Source organism: Manduca sexta, chromosome 4 (assembly GCF_014839805.1).
Source record: "Manduca sexta isolate Smith_Timp_Sample1 chromosome 4, JHU_Msex_v1.0, whole genome shotgun sequence".
NCBI classification, from domain to species: domain Eukaryota; kingdom Metazoa; phylum Arthropoda; class Insecta; order Lepidoptera; family Sphingidae; genus Manduca; species Manduca sexta.
In genome coordinates, this window is record NC_051118.1 from 1,531,687 (window position 1) to 1,552,213 (window position 20,527).

General features: G+C 38.5%; 1 protein-coding gene across 1 annotated transcript in view; it reads right to left on the bottom strand.

Annotated features, from left to right (window-relative positions):
- LOC115456055 overlaps positions 1 to 16,237 on the bottom strand; it is a 232,470-nt gene extending 216,233 nt beyond the window's left edge. The window contains exon 1 of the mRNA XM_037441231.1: positions 16,106 to 16,237. The gene's annotated coding sequence lies outside the window, so the exon portion shown is untranslated. The remainder of the gene's footprint in view (positions 1 to 16,105) is intronic.
- Positions 16,238 to 20,527: the final 4,290 nt, after the last annotated feature.

The following is a 20,527-nucleotide window of genomic DNA, read 5'->3' on the forward strand; positions in this document are numbered from 1 at the left end:
TCATTTGTTGCGTTTCCAAATGCTTTCGTAATTCGACCAAGATGGCGTCCAATAGTCTGCTAAGATTTTTTTAAACCGCGACTATACTAAGCCATTGCTAAAGACAGCCAACTACTCCAATTACTTCAGGTTTAGAGAAATGCATCAGACATTTGAAATGTACAACGGTATTCAAGAGAACAACATGGACGATGCGAAGGCTATTAATCACTTTGAAACCAGACCGGTGCGGTGTCCTCTTGCATAATTTGCAGCAGCTATGTATTGGGGAATTGTAGTAAAAGCTCGGACACTATGAGGTATGTCTATTGTTTTTTTTATTCAAAGTACAATCGGCTGTTAATATTAGTAATCAAGCTACGTATTGAGATATAGAAAGAGAATTTAATGACAAAGTGGAATGAGAGTGACAACGAAGCCGCAATACATTTGCATAGCGCTGAAGGCGAGTCAGCAATACTCTAGGAGTATCGTAAGCAAAAGTTAATTCTGGAAGAACGATACACAATTTAATCAACAATCAAAATTTTACATAATACATTTTCTTCATACAGGTATTTCACAGCGATCCCACTGCAACTGTATAATTCGTCAACACCTCAACTATTTTTTTCTTAGAAAAAATATAAACCCAAACCCCGCCTTTTCACGAATGAACTGTTTCTTTCTTGCATAGTTAGCACGTATTTATGATTACGGAGGTACATAGAAAACATCAAAGGACCCTCTTGCTCGTCTGATCTGGAAATAAAAAATCTTCTCGTCTTCCAAAAGCCGTCAAATAAAAGTCTATAAGTAACTGCAATGTCCACCTAACCAGAACAACCGTTGTAGCAAAAAATATAAACAGGATGCGAACTAGTGCCTTGAAAATGGAAGATAAAAACGGCAAAATAATCGGAATATACAAAAACTGAAATGCGTCATGTTTCTAGATTTTGGTGGAGTGTTTAACCTCAGCGGTAAAATGAATGGACACCTTGTCAAGCAACAAAAGACCTTAATGTAAACAAATATCTTCTCTCTCTTTGATCATTGTCTTTACTAACATATCGTGAGGAAATTTATATACCCGAGAAGTTCTCAATAGGAATTTTGAGGGTTTGCGGGACTAAGGCCTAATCCCTCTCATTAGTAAAGGAGGTAAAAAATCTACAAGTTATAAGCCATTGAAATTAGGTAGTAGGGATGAGTGTCACAAAACCAATGCACAAAACAGATAAGGGACGGAATACTTGCACGTGACGTCAGCAAGCATATCTCATATCTCTTTTTTCGTACGCATCGTAATGCGAGCGAAAGAAAGAGATAGAGCAATATCCCCACTCCACTCCAAGTCGACTATCTGGACCCCACTTCACATACCATCAGTTGTAATGGGTAACTCATCTGCGCCCGTACAAAAAATCAATGTTTCGGTGTTGCGTCTATTTATGATAATCATGGCGTTCTTCAGCACCTTCGTTGCTACAAATGGTGTTTATTAGCTGTTCAGTGAGTTAACTCCAACTGTTTTGCGTAAACCGCGCAGCCCTCCCCATAACTCACTCTCAGACAGTTCGTTAATGTTTGCTCCGAGAAAACATACCTCTGGGTTCCGTGACGCTGGCATAATTTCAAAGAAGAGCATAACAACACTATTCAAGCCCCACTCTGCTTACCATCAGGTGCAGTGCGATCATTTTGGCTTGCACGTAATAATTTAGATTTGTGACCGTAGTGTTATGTCACTATCTTCTTTACTAAATCTGTTGTTATTAATAAAGCACTTGATGAAACTTTTACATAAATATATTCAGAGAGATAAAAAGATATTGTACGTTAAAACAGTCAGAGACAAGAGAGATATCGAGAGGGGACTTAAAAACTAGTGCTGTACGCTGACTGGTGAGCTGTCTATGGGTCACTGGTATTTGCGTTACTCCAACAAAATCTATTATAATCTTACTGATATTATAAATGCGAATGCCTGTAAAGTCGTCGGATTGGGAGGAAATTTACCGTAATGATTAGCAATTTCTTATCTCACAAATGTGGTCAGCAAGCAGCTGATCAAATTCAAACCTTCAAATCAATACGTAAGTAGTAATATAAATAACCATGATAAAATCGGTAAATAGTTTTATTTCAATGTCTAACATTCGCGTCAACATAAGAAATCATTATGTCAGTTTAAATAAAACATATTTTTCTTTGTGTGAAGTAAATACCTTTTATTTCGTTTTTGAAAAGAAAAATACACTCCAGTATCGCCATTAAGGCGTATTGAAAGATTTGTTTTGAATTTGTGCAGGTACGTACGTGGGTGCCTATACATAGAGACTTTTATCAAGAGAAGATCTTTCAGGAGGACGAAGGTACGAACAACATTTAGTTTTATAATAATGCAGAGCTGAGCGACGTTGCTGTTGTTTATCGACAGGCGCTGCACTTAGGAACGGTCGCAGGAGCTCGCTGGTGCAGCTTCTTACAGGTAGTCTAACCCCCAAATGAGATACAACAATAACAATATTAGCCAATCACAACGGCCCTATGGGTACACACTGCGAAGGCTGCCATGCCGTCAGCACTGAGAAACAGGCTTGTTATCCCAGTTTTACGACGACCTTAGATAAAAAACGGTTATGAATAAGGGGTTAGATCTTTAAACCCATATTCAGCAAAGGTTTCTAAAGGCTAAGGATACTGTTGCGCTTAGAAAAAAGTAATTTCAATCCAAAAATATTTATTTACAAAAACAAATATATATTTTTAGACAAAAAAAATTACCTAGTTATCAAAAAAGTATATACTGTTCGATAAGGTGGCCACTGTTTCTATCGACACAAAGTTAGCTTCAAGCGCCAATGGCCGCCCTGAAGTTAGCCACAAGTGTAACAAGTAACAACTAACAATTATAAAGTTTGACGGGAGGTGTGAATGGCGCTCAGAATAACGTCACGCCATACATCGCACCTTTAGAATTACAATGTCATTGCCGATAGTCGACGTTGCATTCAAGTTTGTCAATTTTCGAATGTGGATTATAAAGTTAATTTAACGGTTTTTTGCACTTGCGTCTTTGTAAATCTAAATAATAATAATATCAGCCCTGTACCTATTATATACTTGCCCACTGCTGAGCACGGGCCTCCTCTACTACTGAGAGGGATTAGGCCTTAGTCCACCACGCTGGCCTAGTGCGGATTGGTAGACTTCACACACCTTCGAAATTCCTATAGAGAATTTCTCAGATGTGCAGATTTCCTCAAGATGTTTTCCTTCACCGTTGAAGCGAACGATAAATTCACAAAGAATACACACATAATTTTTTAGAAGTCAGAGGTGTGCCCTTGGGATTTGAACCTGCGGGCATTCGTCTTGGCGGTCCGTTGCACACCTAACTAGGCTATCGCCGCATTACTAGGCTATCGCCGTATTATGTAATTCTAAAGCTGCGACACATTTCGTCATGCACATAAAGTCAATAAAGCAGTACACAACACAATGATAAGTGATGAACAATTTGACCGTAAATTGTTTCATAAAACGATCGGGAGATCAGATACAAAGAGACAAATAATAAAATAATTTAATTGATTGTCTGCCTCGGTGGCATAGTTGGTTTGCGTGCGTGACTACCACTAGGCACTCTAAGGTCCCGGGTTCTAATCCAATGTCGGACAAAGTGATGGGTTTTTCTGCGCTGTTTCTGCTTTGCTTTTAAATTTGTACCAAATATTGTGATAAGATCACCCTATCAGATCATGGGACGGAATACACATGGCGAAAAGTGTCCTAGATGCACCACTCCTTTGAAAACACATGAAGTATTTATTGTGTATTTAAGGTTATTGGTAATGTAAAGAATTAGATAGCTCTTTAATCAGTATCACAAGTAAAAAGAGCTTTATATAAATCGAGCCCATCTAGTCACTAAACATTTAAAATTCCTTCATGCAGAACCCTAAACTCAAACACATTAACACACCTGGCTCAACGTCGATGAAATGGAATGAATCGCACTTCCCCCTTACATAATCAGGGGAGGGGGGAGGTAAACAAATATATGCTGACAAGCTTACAGCAGTTTATATCTTCGTCATACAATTTAACATAATATCAGGGGACGTCTCATGATTTTGATTTATGGTAAGTGGGCTTTTATTTGGAACAAAATGTGGGAATTTAAGGATTTGTTCTGTCGACTTGACGCTTAAGGTTCAATATTACGTTGGTTAAAAGAGGTAATGAATACAAAAATCATAAACTTTAAACACGAAATGAACTATACAGCAGTCGACCTTGAGTATATACCTTCAGAGAAAGCTAGTCCATATGTAGCGTCTGTGCCTACCTGCTCAGGGAAAGACGTGAGTATGTAGTAATCAACATATTATAAACGACTGTTAAAAAAAATATATAAAAATTGTTCCCTTTCCTCTCTGTCTGTATGTTATCGATTTTGTCAAAATCTACTGAACAAATTTTTTGTATAATTTTTACTAAAAGATAGAGCAATTCTTGAGGAAGGTTTAAATTAATAGTACATTTCGGTTGCATGTAAATTGACTGAAATATTACAATTGCTGTTGAAGCAGTCGCATTGTTGTAACAAATCTCGTGGGTCGGGATTTACGCGGGAAAGTCGTGTGACACACTGATTGCCACGCGTGCAAAGCCGCGGGCCCAGCTAGTATTTTATATGTTGCAAGAAGATTCAGACGTATTCTATTAAAAAAAAAACATTTGCCTTGATATAAATATCTTTTGCTCTCTTATACGAAACGTGGGATGTGTTATGTGTTAAATTTATAATTCGTAAAGATCATTTATTAAATCTAGGCGGAATTTACACGTCTCACTTTATGGGATGAAAAAGGGTTTTTAAGAATATCCTACATTTGCTTTGTAATAAGACAGCATACTAAATAAAGTGTATTATAGAAAATTAATGAAAACGAATTTATTTTTAATTAGATTCTAAGTAAAAATATATTATTCAAACCTACATACTACGTAAGTTAGTTTCAAATTATACATTTTTATTGGCACAACCGTACCATTTTTTCTTGTTTACTTAATATAATATAATATAATTTCCTTAGAGCCTTTAAATTATTATTGGCGAGAACAAAAACGTCTCACTAACTCTAAAGGGACCTTAGCTTTCAAGCCTTTTTAAAAATGATTCTATGTAAAAAAACATCACTAAGTATAAAAAAAAATCATTTTTCTCAGTGACGGGCGTTACAATAAGTGTCTTAGTCGACATCACCCGGGATTCGAACCCCAACCTACAAACACGTGTAATTTCCCTATTGACTCCCCGCTAGCCCAACAGCCATTCATGTTGCGGTCACTATACGACTCTGTGCTCTATTAATCAGCCAGACGTCCGCCCTACAAGCCGACACCGGACGGCCCCGGACACCCCCGGACTCCCCCGAACACCCCGGACCCCGGACACGCCCCAGCACTCCCCGTTATTGAATGTGATTCCATTTATTAATCTAATTGTTTCTTTTGTGAGATAAATAAGGAATTAAACAAATAAAAAGTTCTGTTATGGGTTTTCTATATTTTAAGGCAGTATTTAAAAAATTAAACATGCATCACGCCCTTATTCCCGAAGGGATAGGCAGAGATCGACCAAGGAACAAACTTTTCGTCATGTGTGTTCTGTCCCATGATGATTTGACTTAGTTTTACTACTTATAAGGTTAACTTTAACACAAATATATAGTATAAGATTTACCATATAAAAAACGTCCACTTTATTCAATCAAAATGGCTTGTAGTATTTTTTACAATAACGTCGGCATACTCAATCAATTCTAATGTCTTATCCCAAATATCTCAAGATAAAACGCACATTACAAACTAAAACAAACTTAAAGAAGTGAAGCCCGAAAGAAGATTACTTCGACGTAACCAGATGTGAGGTAAAGCCGGTACACAGTTATTGAGTGTTCCCACAGACCACGACACGATTTATCGTATCCGATATATCGTTCATATTCATTTATTTTTGCATAAAATTAGTCTGAAAATGGGCTCTATAGCACATGAAACGACACTTAATAACCTCTTTGTTAATTGGTTTCGTATAACCAGCAAGATTATCAGAAACCTAATAAATGAACCCACCCACCCTTCCTAATTGCGATTCATTATCCTGTAATTCAGCAAAGTACTACCATTCGTCTCACCTTTACGAAATGTAGACACTAAGGAGTATAACATCATCCGAGCGAGCATTTGACTGAGTTCCCAACCCTTTTATACTCTACACCAAACCAACCAAAACTCGCGGGGCCTTCTTCGGCGCATACGGGACGGCCCCAGGATATCTTATTGCACTACGATAGCTTCTCTTAACCGTCCCTAAACATGAGGTAACTTACTAACTAGCCAACTCAATTACACAAGAAATAATATCTGGGGCATAATGAGATCAAACACTTTAATAGAAAACAGTGCTGAGAGTGACGGTTTTTGTCGTGACGTGTCTGCGCGTGGACAAGCGTGAACTCCGCCGCTACGATGATCCCGCGGGAGAGACTTCTTTAGACTCATCCGCTAGATGTACTCATTCTACACTAGGGCCGCTAGCGGTGACATTTCATATCGTTTCAAGATTTTCGATGGTATTTACTGTGTGGATTTGAAATGATGTCAACAAGCCTTTGATTCAATATTTATATTAGAATAACTAAATTAAAATAACTGTCGGTTTTTTCAAGATCTTTTCCTGAGTACAGATCAGGGGGTAGCTAGATAACCAAGATATCAGATACAAATAAGGACCCTCATTGTCTTTTTGGCAAGTAAGAAGTTTTGTTAGTTTTACAAAGTAATGACCTTATAAAAGCTCTCGCGCGAGAAATTTTTGCAAGTTCAGTTTGAAGGTTAAGTATTGTTCAAATTCTCAAGATCCCCGATGTACTGCACGCTCTAGCCCTACGGTAGCCATTCGCTGAATCAAATAGAAAAATTAAAATATTTTTTATTTGTTTGACCATGTCGGTAGTAGAGAGGTCCGTACTCAGCAGTGGGTCAGTATATAATACAGGGCTGATATTGTTATATTTGTTTGACCAGAAAAATATTCCATGAAACGAACAATTTGATTTCGAGTAAATTTTTATTGACAAAGTAAAGTTGATTAAAGTTTTCAGAAAAAACAAGCCACTTTACGAAATATACGGCTATTAATTTGAATAAAATTTATTGAAAGTTCACAGTGAAAAACAAATACCATCAAATTGGATTAATATGATTTTAATTACTTATAAAGTCAATTTGAATGGCGACGCATTAATGGAATTACTAAAAGCATATTTTAATAGTACCTACCAATTGTGGTTATAATTCTACCTTGTGACCTACTTTATAGCTTGAGGAAATGACTTTGGGCAACTCTATCAAAATATATTGTCATATATATATGTAAAGAATATAATAAAATACATATGTGGAATTAAAATCGATGTCCACCATACAGGCACAGACCACAGGCGTAGTGTGGATGTACCTATAATTTTGATTTTTTTGCGTGCCTGGCTATGTGATCTGCGCATCTAATGGTAAGTGAAGTGGGATCCAAAAGAATGTCGAAAGACTAAAGATATTACCCCTCGGCAGTCGACACAATTATGATGATCCGGGAACGCAACACACTTACGCGGGCCACTATGGCTGGTGTTTTAATACCTTGTGTACGGTGGTCGCTATCCGGGCGGATATAAAATATATCCTACCGCCAGCAAATAAATAATTTTATTTAGAAGACAACTTTCCTCGTTAATCTTGCGATATAAAAGAAGTCCGATCGTATGAACACATACCTAGTGTTCACTGAGTCTACTACAGTTATATCAGTGGAGGAATGTTTAATATCTGTTTTGTAGTTTTTGTTTGCTCGGCTGAACACTAACTTTAGCTCTCTCGCATTATGAAATAGGTCGTGATTTACTTAAAAAATATATTATTTTTCATAAATATAACGTCGTATTAGGGTCAAATATAAAATTTCATTTAGTCTGTTTATTTTTTATTTTACTAGACTTCATACGAACTTTGCTTTATATCTAAAACTAAGCCGGTCGGTCCAACCGTCGCAGTGAGTATAACTTGTTCGGATTAACTGTGCAACTGTCGCTCACCGCACTACTCTGAAAGCTTAGGTTCAAGTTTGGACCATCTATATCTAGGCTACATTTCTAGATACAAAGTTTTATACAAATCACAATCTTTTTAAAACTTTTTTGTAAAAATATTTTATTGTCTTAGTAGGCAAACGAGCGAGGAGTCCGCGTGATAAGCAACATCCGAAAATGACGTGAAAAGGAGATTTTGTTTGGTTTGCGGCAATAAGCATAATATGCTGCGTCGTTTTAGATAATTGATTTCCAAAGTGGTCCAGGTAGACCCCAAGGAGTCCACGGGAGACTTGAAGGGCTCCCCTTCACCTATCAATGTATACAAATTATATTGACAGGTGTCGTAAGGTATGGTTATCCTAACCTAACTATTCAGACGCCCCCGCAATGGCTGGGCGGTAGTTGTAATGCACTTTCTCTGCGAAACAAAAAAGGTCTACCGGAACCAGGCCATTTGAAACAGGTCTATGAGAAAAACATGTTTGGGAACCTCTGCTTTAGATGGTCCAAGGACAAAGGCACTCTAGCGCAGCTATCACATTAATCGATTGTAATGGGAACCGACGGAACAAAACACAACACCGGAATATGGAAGCGATCGCAAATATTTACGAAAAGCTGACTCGACCGCGCGACTCATTAATCAACGGCAACTCAAACATAACTTCAAGTAACTTATATTTAAACATGTATTAAAATCCTATGTTTTGATGTTTTTCAGTTTACGTATAAGGTTGGATTTAGGTTTTTGGCAATTGCATAGTGGGACTCTTAATCTAATATGTTTTCCTTCATCGTGAAGACAATCAATAATTACCAAAGAATACACACATAGAACAGAGGTGTGTGCTCTTGGGTTCAGAACCTGCGAACATTCGTCTCGGCAGTCCGTTGCACTCCCAACTAGGCAATCGCCGCCACTTATACCTCTTGTTTAAACCCTATTATCTAGCCCTAATCATAACCACAGCATAATACCGTAAAATCCATTTCTGTACCAAGCATTTTTATATATTACTACTTGCCCCGACAGACGTTGTCCCGTCTTAACTATGAATTTGCACAATTCTGTTTGTTCTGTCAATCGCTGACAGTTATTTCAACAATTGACAGTTATATAAAATTAATATTGTCGTGAAGTTTTCTTAAATTTTCTAATTTACCGCGCAATTTTTTGGACTTTTTCTTTCATAAGAACCTTCTCCTGACAATAAAAAACACATAAAAAATAAATAGTGAAATCGGTCCAGCCGTTCGCGCGTGATGGCGTGACCAACCGAAATAGGGATTCCTATACCAAGTATATAAATATATGCTTGGTATAGGAATGGATTATGCGGCGCTCTTACCTATAAAGCTTCCATATTGTTTATTGTAAACAGCTCAATAAGGAACAATAAACAAACCTTGATGTACCTATATTTGTATATAGAGGGCTTGCGGTCGTTCGGAGGGAAGGTGTTACTACCCTCCTTTGTAACGCAAATGTATGATAATATCTACGCAATGTATTTTTATAATATTGAGCGCTTGGTAACAAACAAAGTAGCAATAGCATGGATGAGCGGAGTCGGAATACTGGGTATGTTGGACAGGAACGAGAACGACAGACCGACATAATTCTTGCGACTATTGAGGAACAGTACTTTTGCTGTTCGGTATTATATTTGGATGGCACTGCCTTACAATATACGAAAGGTTAAACATACATTCATCATCATCATCATCATCCACATAGTCCACTGCTGAATATAGGTCTCCCCTAAAGATTTCCAGACGGACCTGTCGAAAGCGGCTTGCATCCAGCGTGTTCCTACGACCTTTATTAAATCGTCTGTCCTTGCAGGTAGACGTCCGACGCTGCGCTTGCCGGTACGTGGTCTCCACTCGCAGAACTTTCTTGCCCATTAACACATATTAAACTAAGTATAAAAAGAACTCCTCTCTTTATATTTATTAAAATTACATACTATAAACATCTTTTTATTTCTTCTTTCCTGCCAGCCCGAGCTGGTTTCTTTGTTTACTTTATAATCTTTCATTTATTTCATGATCAATATAAATTGTATTTAGTATATATAAGCTACTTTATGTAATTAATAATGAAATATTCACATGTACCTTGACTTATCAAAAGTGCAACTATGTTCGCCTACGTGATGAATGAAGTATCTTATTTTTTTATTTTTAACTACGATACTGCGTAATTAAGATTACACGCAAGCTTTAGCAACATGAGGTTACGTTTAAACACTTTTTGTGTCTTCCCATAGACCATGTATTCTTTATAGTTTGTACTCTCGGCTTCCTAATCAAGTTGCATCAGAAATAAAAGACCCGTTGTATATTTTACCGGGATAAAACCTACCGTATGTCTTCCCACGGCTCAAATTACCTTCGTACCAAATTATCTTCGAGAAGTATAGATGAATGGAAGTACGGATTGATTGATTGTTTCGCGTTTATCGCAACAATGCGTAACAGTCTTCACGAGTATGAGAATACTTCTGAATGGATAATTAATTTATACAGAAAATGATTGACTCATATAATACACTTATACATTTTTTTTTAATTTTATTTTACTATATTCGGGAAACTTGCAGCGAGTACAACTAATAAAAAAAGATATATTCAAAGAACGCTAATTACAAGTTTCCACTACTAAAATCCCAAAAAGCGATGGCAGAGGCGCAACTAGTGTACCCACTTTCCGCCGTTTGTAGTCCATCCCATGATGTGATAGGGGGTGAGCCTATCGCCATATCGGAGATAAATTAATACTGATACTGAGTAGAAAAAACCAATAACACTTTGCCCGACCCGCGGATCCAACCCGAGACTTCAGCACTCCAGTCGGACCGAATACAAATACGTCACCGAAGCAGTCAGACTGAAGTCTCATCGGTCCATATTATGATGAAATAATCCCATATAATCACATTGCATGTAATATATACATATTATAAAACAAAGTCCTCTTTAAAAAAAATTCAAGTGTTATGTTAAGCGTGAATTAATGTGTAAAGGATACTATACTGTATCTGATTACCTTAATGATAAGACGGTTTGGAAAGTTTGTCCTGCACACAATGACCCACCATGTTAGCACACATTAGTAATTAATTAACTGCCTAAAATGTCTTTGTTACATGTCTCACATGCTTTTTTTTTTATAATAATGACATTTCTATAGTTCTAATTTGACATAATCATATCATATCTTAATGAAATGTAATTTTTGAAAGACGACCACCCGATCATGTTGTGTTTGCCTGTTCAATATCACTATTTTTTTTCTTTTCTCATGATTGAAAACTATGATTGTAAATGTAGGCGAATGCACGCTGTACGCCGTTATTTAAGTATGAATCTATGTTCTCTTTTATTTGCTATCGCTAATTTTATTTTATGCCGCTCCAGGTTTAGTCGATTGGATTTCATCTTATCCCATGTTAACGGTGATGTGCGTGCATTAGCTTATATAACTATTGTGACTATGTACAAGAAAGACTTGGAAAAAATACAAAAGAAGTACTGAACAATTGATGACAAAAAGTAAGCCCGGAGTTTCTTTCTGCCTTTCTTCTTCGGGTAGTCATCACTTAGGTAGCTAGTGAAAGGCTGGTAGGTTAGCTAGGCTAGGGCTCATGTCCTCACCGGTGAGGATCGCGACGCGTTACCCTTCTATTTCCCCTACTTGCCAGCCCGAGCTGGTTACTTCGGTTTGTACCTAGTCTTTTGTATAAACTTTATCCCTAATTTAAAATCTCCATAGTTATATAAGTGATTTTAATAGTTGTTTAGAAATAATAATTATTCTTATTCTTTGTTTTGACGTATCATAAGTGCAACTTTGTTCGCCTACGTGATAAATAAAGTATTTTATTTTATTTTTATTTTTTCAGTCTGTATGTTATCGATTTTCTTAAAATCTACTGAACGGTTTTTATGAAATTTGGTATGGAGATAGTTTAAGACCCAGGGAAGGTTATAGGCTATTTCCCATCTCTTTCACGCGGGCGAAGCCGCGAGCAAAAGCTAGTAATAAATAAATGTTGTCACCACGGACCACTTCACTGACCTCAATCCGCAGACTTAGAAGTAATGTTCTAAATCATCAAAGTAATTAACTTTTATTTTAAGCTGTATATAGTTATGAGAAATATATCAAAGAGATCATAATTAAGTGTTCCAAATATTTTCCCAAACGTCTTAATTTATGAAAATGAAACAGAGATGGTTTTTCATAATATATGACTCTTAAAAGAATCTAATCATCCTCTTTGATTAAAATATATACGATTAATGTGTTTAATATTTTGAGCGGCTCAGAACTAAACATGACATTATTTATCAGTTAATTATTTATTTTTAAATTACACTAATATTGTCTTCTTGTATTCATTGCCTATTATACACAACTCAATTATTTTAATTTATATTTGTTCGCACTTTAATTACTCCGTATAAGGGAGCGTGTTTTAGAATACAATCCAGTTTTAAATGTGTATATTTTCTAAAATTGTAATAAATCTGATTATAATCTGTTTTGAGTCTTAATTAAATAAATACGTATATGATGTGTATTTCAGTTACCCGTGATAGACTTTATGCCATAATAATTTGGCGACAGGGTAGGTTCTATCATGGGATATAAGGCGGAGAAATTTAGAAGCAATATTTACGTCTCAACTCTTTGGGAATAAAAACGAACATTTAGCAACATCGGCAAGAAGAGTCTACGTAGTCACAGAACAAATAAAATAATTTCAGATAATTACACTAAAGCGGTAAGCGCAATTTGACCACGTTCATCCGCCATTTTCCAATCCCACAATTTGTTATTATTGCCTGTATCGTTTCTACAATTCTGCCAATGTCAAGTTTGAAAACAGAACTCGCCCGTGCTATTTGTATATAAAATAATGTCTGGCCGGGTTACAACATTTTTAATGGCTTTTTGTTCTATCTCGAAAATGAACCAATCAGAGTATAGTTTTGTCTGTCATGTTTACAAACGAGTTGTTTTGATTGGTTCATTATCAGAATCGGATTGAGATTGAGATTTGAAACGTCTATTAAAACGCCCGTATTACATCTAAAAACCAGATTTTTATGTGTTGTGACTACTTTAGCCGGTATGCGTTATGTTTGAATGCCTTAGTGTTTACTAATACCTATCATTTCTTGTAATAATAGAATGTCCTATCTTGTAATCAAAATGTGTTTTTCAATTGGAACTCTCTATCTCAATGGACTAGGAGATATAATTGTATTGTGAACGAAGTACGATTACCACTCTGAGGTCTCGGTTTCGAATCTAAAGTGGGCCAATGATAGTTTGTTCTAAGCAGTTTTAGCCCAGTCTTCATTTTGACCCCGATATGCTGATAGGCTCGCCCCCTATCACATCATTGGACGGAACACACAGGCGAAAAACGGATGCGGTAGTTGTGCCTGACTACCCCTTCTGGCATAAAAGGTTTGTGTGTGTGTGTGTGTGTGTTAATTGGAACTCGTGACTTGTTTATCCTCACTATTAACAAAAGCTCAACGAACCGTGAGTGCACTATTTTCACCTTTACTTGCCAAATTGCCTTTAAAAGGTATAAGAGTCATCAGATTTTTCGAATTTACGCGTATATTTAATATTCATTGAATCTGGTTACCAGTTTAAATTAAAGGAAATTATCGCGAGAAAACTTTGTTGCGTCAGAGTCCTCCATAAATTTATAATGTCTGGAAATTTTACTAAAGATTAAAGCAGCGTAGCTCTAATTCGCCTAAACCTAAGCAGTGAGACAATAACACAATATTATTATTACCAATACTTTTAAATATAATTAGGTATTATTATCCACCTACCCTCCACATTGCCATACAATCATAAATGTGATATCACGACTCAACACGAAAAACCATAGATCAGTTTTATAGCTCATTCACTCGGAGCGTGCAAATAATGCTATTCAGACGGGACAGGAGGGGGGGTAGACAGTGACCCGGAGCCCCGGGAAGGAGGGGGGGGGTGTCACGACACCGGACACGTGGAGCGTGCTGCGTGACGTAAGGTTGTTATACAACACCCATGTAACACTATAGAATTGACACCATGGGAATTAATTGTGAAGGAAAAGACGATTACGAAGTTCGCATACAAAGAGATGTCTCATAAAAGTAATGATCAAACACACAAAAAAATTGTCTTTATTAAAAAGCCTATTAGAGTATACATATAGTAGTCTACCTATGTGATGTGAAATAGTCCGCATATTTATAAAAAGAGAAAGAAGAATACCTACAGTGTAATAAGTAAGTATTTGGCGTTGAAACAAAGAAGACGAAAAATTTTGTTGCTTACTTTCTCGTATTTATAGATGTTATTTTATACTCTTTGTACACATTGCAATGTGTAAATAATAAATTAAGAGACAGGTAGTTAATTATTTTACCTATGACACACATGATAAATGAACACAATGAAAATGGATCGTTCCAAAGGCGCAATTTATCCTGAGAAAAATTATCCAAGTATAAACGAAAAGAGGTTATATAAACTCTAAATATCGGCAATCATCCGTCCCCACAACGACTGTACATGTTATTTTTATTACAAAACCGGGTCACTACCCTTTTTTTTTTTTTTTTTTTTTTATTTTTTTTTGGTTTCGCGGAGAAAGTCCCTTATTACTACCACCCAGCCTTCGTGGGGGGCGACTGAGCGGTTATGCTGGGGTAACCGTGCCTTACGGCCCGGCGTTGAGCCGCCCGGATTTGATGACGACCTTCGGGCGACCGCCGGGCCGAGTCCCTAACCCTATATACAACTTAAACCTATGCACGGCCTGCCAGCTAAAACTCCGCGGTGGCCCTCTTCGGCGCATTAGGGACGGCTGCGGGCTTCCTCTGACGTTAAAGTGTCTAGTCTGCGACCGCAGCCGCCCCTGCGCGGTGCCGCCTTGCGGCCCGTCTCCTATGGGGGCTCAGAAGCCCCTGCGCACCAAAGGACGCCCACGGCGTCTACGGCAGCGTGAGGCCAACTACACACACTGCCGTCTAACCCGGGGTTAACCGACAAATGTGCAAAGATGCACAGAAATGCACTAGGGCGGACAGCCCCTGCTGCCCGCCGACAACCCCTTCGTGGCCCCTATTAATCGCCTCTTACGACAGGCAGGGGATACCGTGGTGGAATTCTCCAAACGCCCCCATTCCACAGGGCGGGAGACGCCGGTCAGTCGTCCACCCGGCGCCTCCTTCGTCTCCTTTGACGGCGGGAGGGATCGGCCCGTTCCCGATCCCTCTCGGCACTCTCCTTCTGCGAGAGGACCACCTCGCAGAAGTGGGCCACCGCACGCCAGGCCTCCCGACTGCCGACCATGGAAGCGACCACGGCCGGCAGTGAGAGATCTCCTCCGACGACTGAAACGAGAGCGCTGCGCTCCTCGTCCCAGGCTGGGCAGGACTCCAACGTGTGTTGGGCCGTATCTTGCGGGCAGTTGTCACAATGGTGACACACGGCGCTTACTTCCTTTCGTACTATTTCACACAGGTACTCACCGAAGCAACCATGCCCGGTGAGCACCTGCGTCAGGCGAAATGTCGCCACGCCGTGGCGCCTGTCCAGCCACTGTGCAAAGACAGGACGCACTGCCGCGACGGCCCGAAGCCCCGCTGACGGGGCCTCCAGCCTGAAACGCCACTCCTCCACGGCGGCTCGCCGTAAGGAGGCTCCTTGGCCTCCACCTCCTTCGGGGCCGGACGCTGCCCATTCCTGAACGCCTCCTCCCTCCAGTGGAAAGTGTCAGAGAGAGATTTGGCGTCCAGATCCCAGGGCAGGAATCCGGCCAAAACACAAGCCGCCTCGTACGAGACCGTGCGGTACGCCCGTATGGCGCGCTGCACAATATCTTTGGTTTTATAAACAAAAAGAATAGGGCTTTAATTAGAAAGCTTACCTTTAAAATAACCCCCCAAATCCTTGTTTTGCAAAACACAAAATTGTCTTTATACTTAAATTCAGAAAAACAACAACACTCGCGAGACGTTTATTAATCCCGGCAAACGTTAAAGACGTCCGAACGCGGCGACCGCCGCCGTACGACTGACCGTGCCAGTGTTTACGACGCGCCACGCGTGCGCACAACTACCCTCTTCTGAAATACTACTCTGCAAACCAATACGAACCTTATTCTTTCAGGAAAATGATTTGTATTACTGTTTGCAGTAGATAAACCGTGCTTGTTTAAAATGTGTGTAATGTATTTTGGCCGTTGCTTTGTTTAGAATAAAGTCGGTTTTCTGTCGCGTCACGGATGAGCCGTGCACAAGTATTTTTTAAGTGAGCTCTCGGTAACACGAGTTATCGCACTGCCTTTTTAGGGACCCGTCGCCAAAAGGCTTTGTCGTAGCGTGGACAACGTAAATTCAAATATTGTTGCAGCTAACTTAAAATATTCGGTAAGTAATTACTGCACTGTAAAAGAATTCCAAATAAATAGGCAGGTACTTACACTAAAGAGATCTAATTAGACGTGCTGAAAAAAGACTAGAGCCCAGGGTATTCAAGAAAATTAGACTTTGGTCGTCCAGTCGAATGTAATATGTCGATGGCTCCCAAGTAAACTATCGTATTTAAAAAAAAATACACTTTTTTAGCATTTCATTACCTATATACTGTTTAATACATAGATATTTATAATATATATTAGTATACAATTTGAGTAATGTTATATTCCCTGCCTATTGTGTAATTAGAAATGTCGCGAAAATATTTACACTATCCGTTGATGCATCGTTCGAATTTCGAATATAGAAATTTGCCTGCACATGAGCCGCGTTGATTCACGATTATTTACTGCCAAGGGCCAGCATGACTTCCCAAATCGCCCCGACTATGGAGTTAGAGAAGATGTACACCATATTCCATCGGAGTGTGTGCGGAGTGGACCTCAATCTTTAATTATCAATATAGGCAATATAGTTTGTCATCGGCCCCAGGGTCAAAAGGGGTTAGGGTGTAATTAAACAAATATTTTAAAAACGTAAAAGTGAGCCAGTGAAAGCGGATGTACGGAGCGACATTGGCGTAAAATTATTATTAAGCTCCTTAAGTTAAGATGTAAAAAAGGCCCAGTGTGTAGATATCTACTATTTAATACAAACTTCACAATATTTTGTCCAATATTTAATCATGTCTAAATTATTTTATATCAATTTATTATATATTTTTTTTGAACTTATATTCTAAGTATGAACACTTCCTCGCGATGATTACCTTCGCCATTAAACTTAGTAACAATGGCATTAAATTTAAAAAGTCAGATACACAATGTACTTACATATTAAATATACGTATTTATCGTTCATTTCGTATTTTTCGTACATACCTCTACCCATAGGTTAGATATCTGTGTTAATAAGTAAACAAGGTATTGTAGTATTCTTAGAATTAGTTCCTTGACTCAGCAGCTCGGCGTGACGTTGACTGACGAGCGGCATCCACCCCGCGGGGGGCGCTGTAAATAGCTCGCTATGGGTTGCCGCCCAATACGTAGTAAATGTGGCGTCATTCACACCCCTTTCTCGGAAAAATACAGTCTTCGATGATTCAAGTTTCGTGGTGCAACAACTACGAAATAATAGCTAGTTTTTAAAAATGCGAAATCACCGCAAGATGAAGGGTACAATGGGCTCAGAGTCGTAACCAAGGGCTCAAAACAACGTGCCGCCCAGTGATAAAACTTATTGGTGCGTAAGCAGCATAGGCAGGCCCCCCACGAGATGGACCGACGATCTGGTGAGGGTCGTCTGAGTCCGATGGATGAGGCCGGCCCAGAACCGGTCCCTATGGCGCTCAATGGGGGAGGCCTATGTCCAGTGGACGATTCCCGGCTGAAATGAATGAATGAAAAAAAAGCATCATAAAATATTTTTCTGATTTGTCAATTGTCAAAAAGCTATTGTGCACGTTTATTGAAAAGTGCGTGGTGATATTAAAAAAGCCACTAGTCAGAGACAAGGTGGCCCTATTGAACTTAGAGGCCCCGGTGCACTACACCACCTAACCCGCCGGTTCGCCGCTAAATGAGTCGATAGTAAATACATAAGCTGTTTTTAAACAACCTGATTGTTAATTAAATTAATAGGAATTAACTCTGTGTTGTAAGCTGAATCCGACTTTTGTTGAATGTAGCGTGTGGCGTGCACTATATTGTTTTTTTATGCTATTCTTTATTGCTTTTAATGACGAAACTAGCTTGCCGTTCGCCTGATGGTAAGCGATACGACCACCCATAAACAGTAGAAACATCATCCAACACCTTGAATTACAAAGTATTAGTTAGTAATAGAGTAATAGTATTTGAGTTCAACGACATCACTAGTCTTGCAAAACTACGGAGATATTACGCCTTTATCCCCGAAAGAGTAGGCAGAGGTGCGACCAGGGCAGGGTCCGCCTTTACCGTGTTCGTTATGTGTGTTTCGTCCATAATGTGATGAGGCGAGCCTATATTATCCAGTATATTATCACATATTCCAGACGCCGTGGTGATCTGAGCAGAAAAACCCACTATCACGTTCCCAATCCGGGATTCAAGACCAGGACATAAAAGCGGTGTCTCGCGCACGCAATAAAAATACGCCACCGAGGTAGTCCACTACATAATATTTGCATAGGTAGGTAGTGCGTTATATATACACGAAACATCTAATGAAGTATATGCCTACCGATTATTATGAAAAGAAAAAAATAATCACGAAATGTTATTTTAGTGTGGCCCTCAGACCCTTTATCTAATATTTTGCAGCCTTACGTTCAAAATATAATGAAATTAGGGCCTACTTTTGTCAGAACATTTGGGTTATGTTAATTCTCCAGACATAATTTGATTTTACGGGCTAATGTAAAGATAAATCTATATGAAGTAAGTGCCTATACAGAGTAACGACAGACCAAAAAGTCTTGTAGGTTCTTGAGTTGTTATAACTAAACTATTACTTACTTAAGATCTATTTATCTGTACGTCAAATTCATCAAACCATGCGTTTTGCGTTGATTTTAAATATTCAACATCTCCTCTAGCTTTTGATACTATTTCTAGATATTTTTATTTGGAAAACTAGAAACAAACATAACACATTTTAAAAACAATTACACAACTCATTATCGACAACAGTTTCCACAGACTATATCATCATGTAAACAAAATCAAAGACAAATTTGGCATGGTAGTTAGATATAAGGCAGTAGTTGCCTATCTGGAGTAATACCTACACTCTACCAACATATCGGAGCTGACCTTGGTAATATTGAGTGAAGAAATAATTGAGAACCCTGTCTTTGATCCTTGACACGAGGCTTACAGCAAACAGGACATCCGCCACGTGGCGCTCGAGCGCCTTCGCCTCGGAAAATAATAAAATTATCTAGAGCCCTACTAACTAAATTATCTTTTTAATTTTAAACGCAACGGCCACAGTTGAGAGAGTAAGCACAGTTCGGACTACGTTCCAATTAACAGGTGCCCAGTAAATTGAATTAGGTGGCGGTGTGTCAATTTGCGAAGGAGTTTGTCTCAGGCTTTATTGAGTGTGAACGTCTTGATATTGAACAAGTGTGCCTTTTTTAATTTGCTTCTTTACTTTAACATGGAAGGAGGCCAGGATTTTTACTTGTTGTGTATCAGACATTTCGATTTAGCGATCAGTAGTTCTTGCAAGTATTCCGCATTTTCCACACTGTGGGATGCGATCCACTAGCTAGTCGCGAGGAAATGTTGGGTAGGTATTGAGAAAAATACTAATTGGCGCAAATGCTGCCAGATATACAGATTTATTTCTATTATTTTTACAATCCAAGAATATTTTTTGCAGAATTTTGTTTCTTTTTGTAATATTGATGTATAATTCTGTTTCGGACTATAAAATTAAGAAATTAGTAGTACTTAGATACTAAAAAGGATCGATGAAAAAATCTCTCATTTTTTTACAAAAACAGATAGCTAACCAGGCAGCACTGAGTGGCGTATCCAATGCAGTTTGTTCATTTTTCTGACCAGGCTATACCTAGTTGTAGTGAGTGTACTAAGTATATAAGCCATATAATGTTTAGTATTAAGTCAGTATAATGAGTGCAGTCAAATAAAGAGCCTAAAACCATCAACACGTCTCAACTTGTCTTCATCCTTCCATTACATGGCAACCCTGTCAGTAAAGCAGAAGTAAAACTAAGAGTTTCACTGCAAAAGATGTTTAAGGCCAGATGAATTGGAAGAGTCTAAACTCTAAACAGAAAAATCGACCCTGACTTGATGCCGGGACGAGGCCGAAAGCAGGAAAAAATTATCAGCAGGAACTACGCAGTTGATATTAATAGT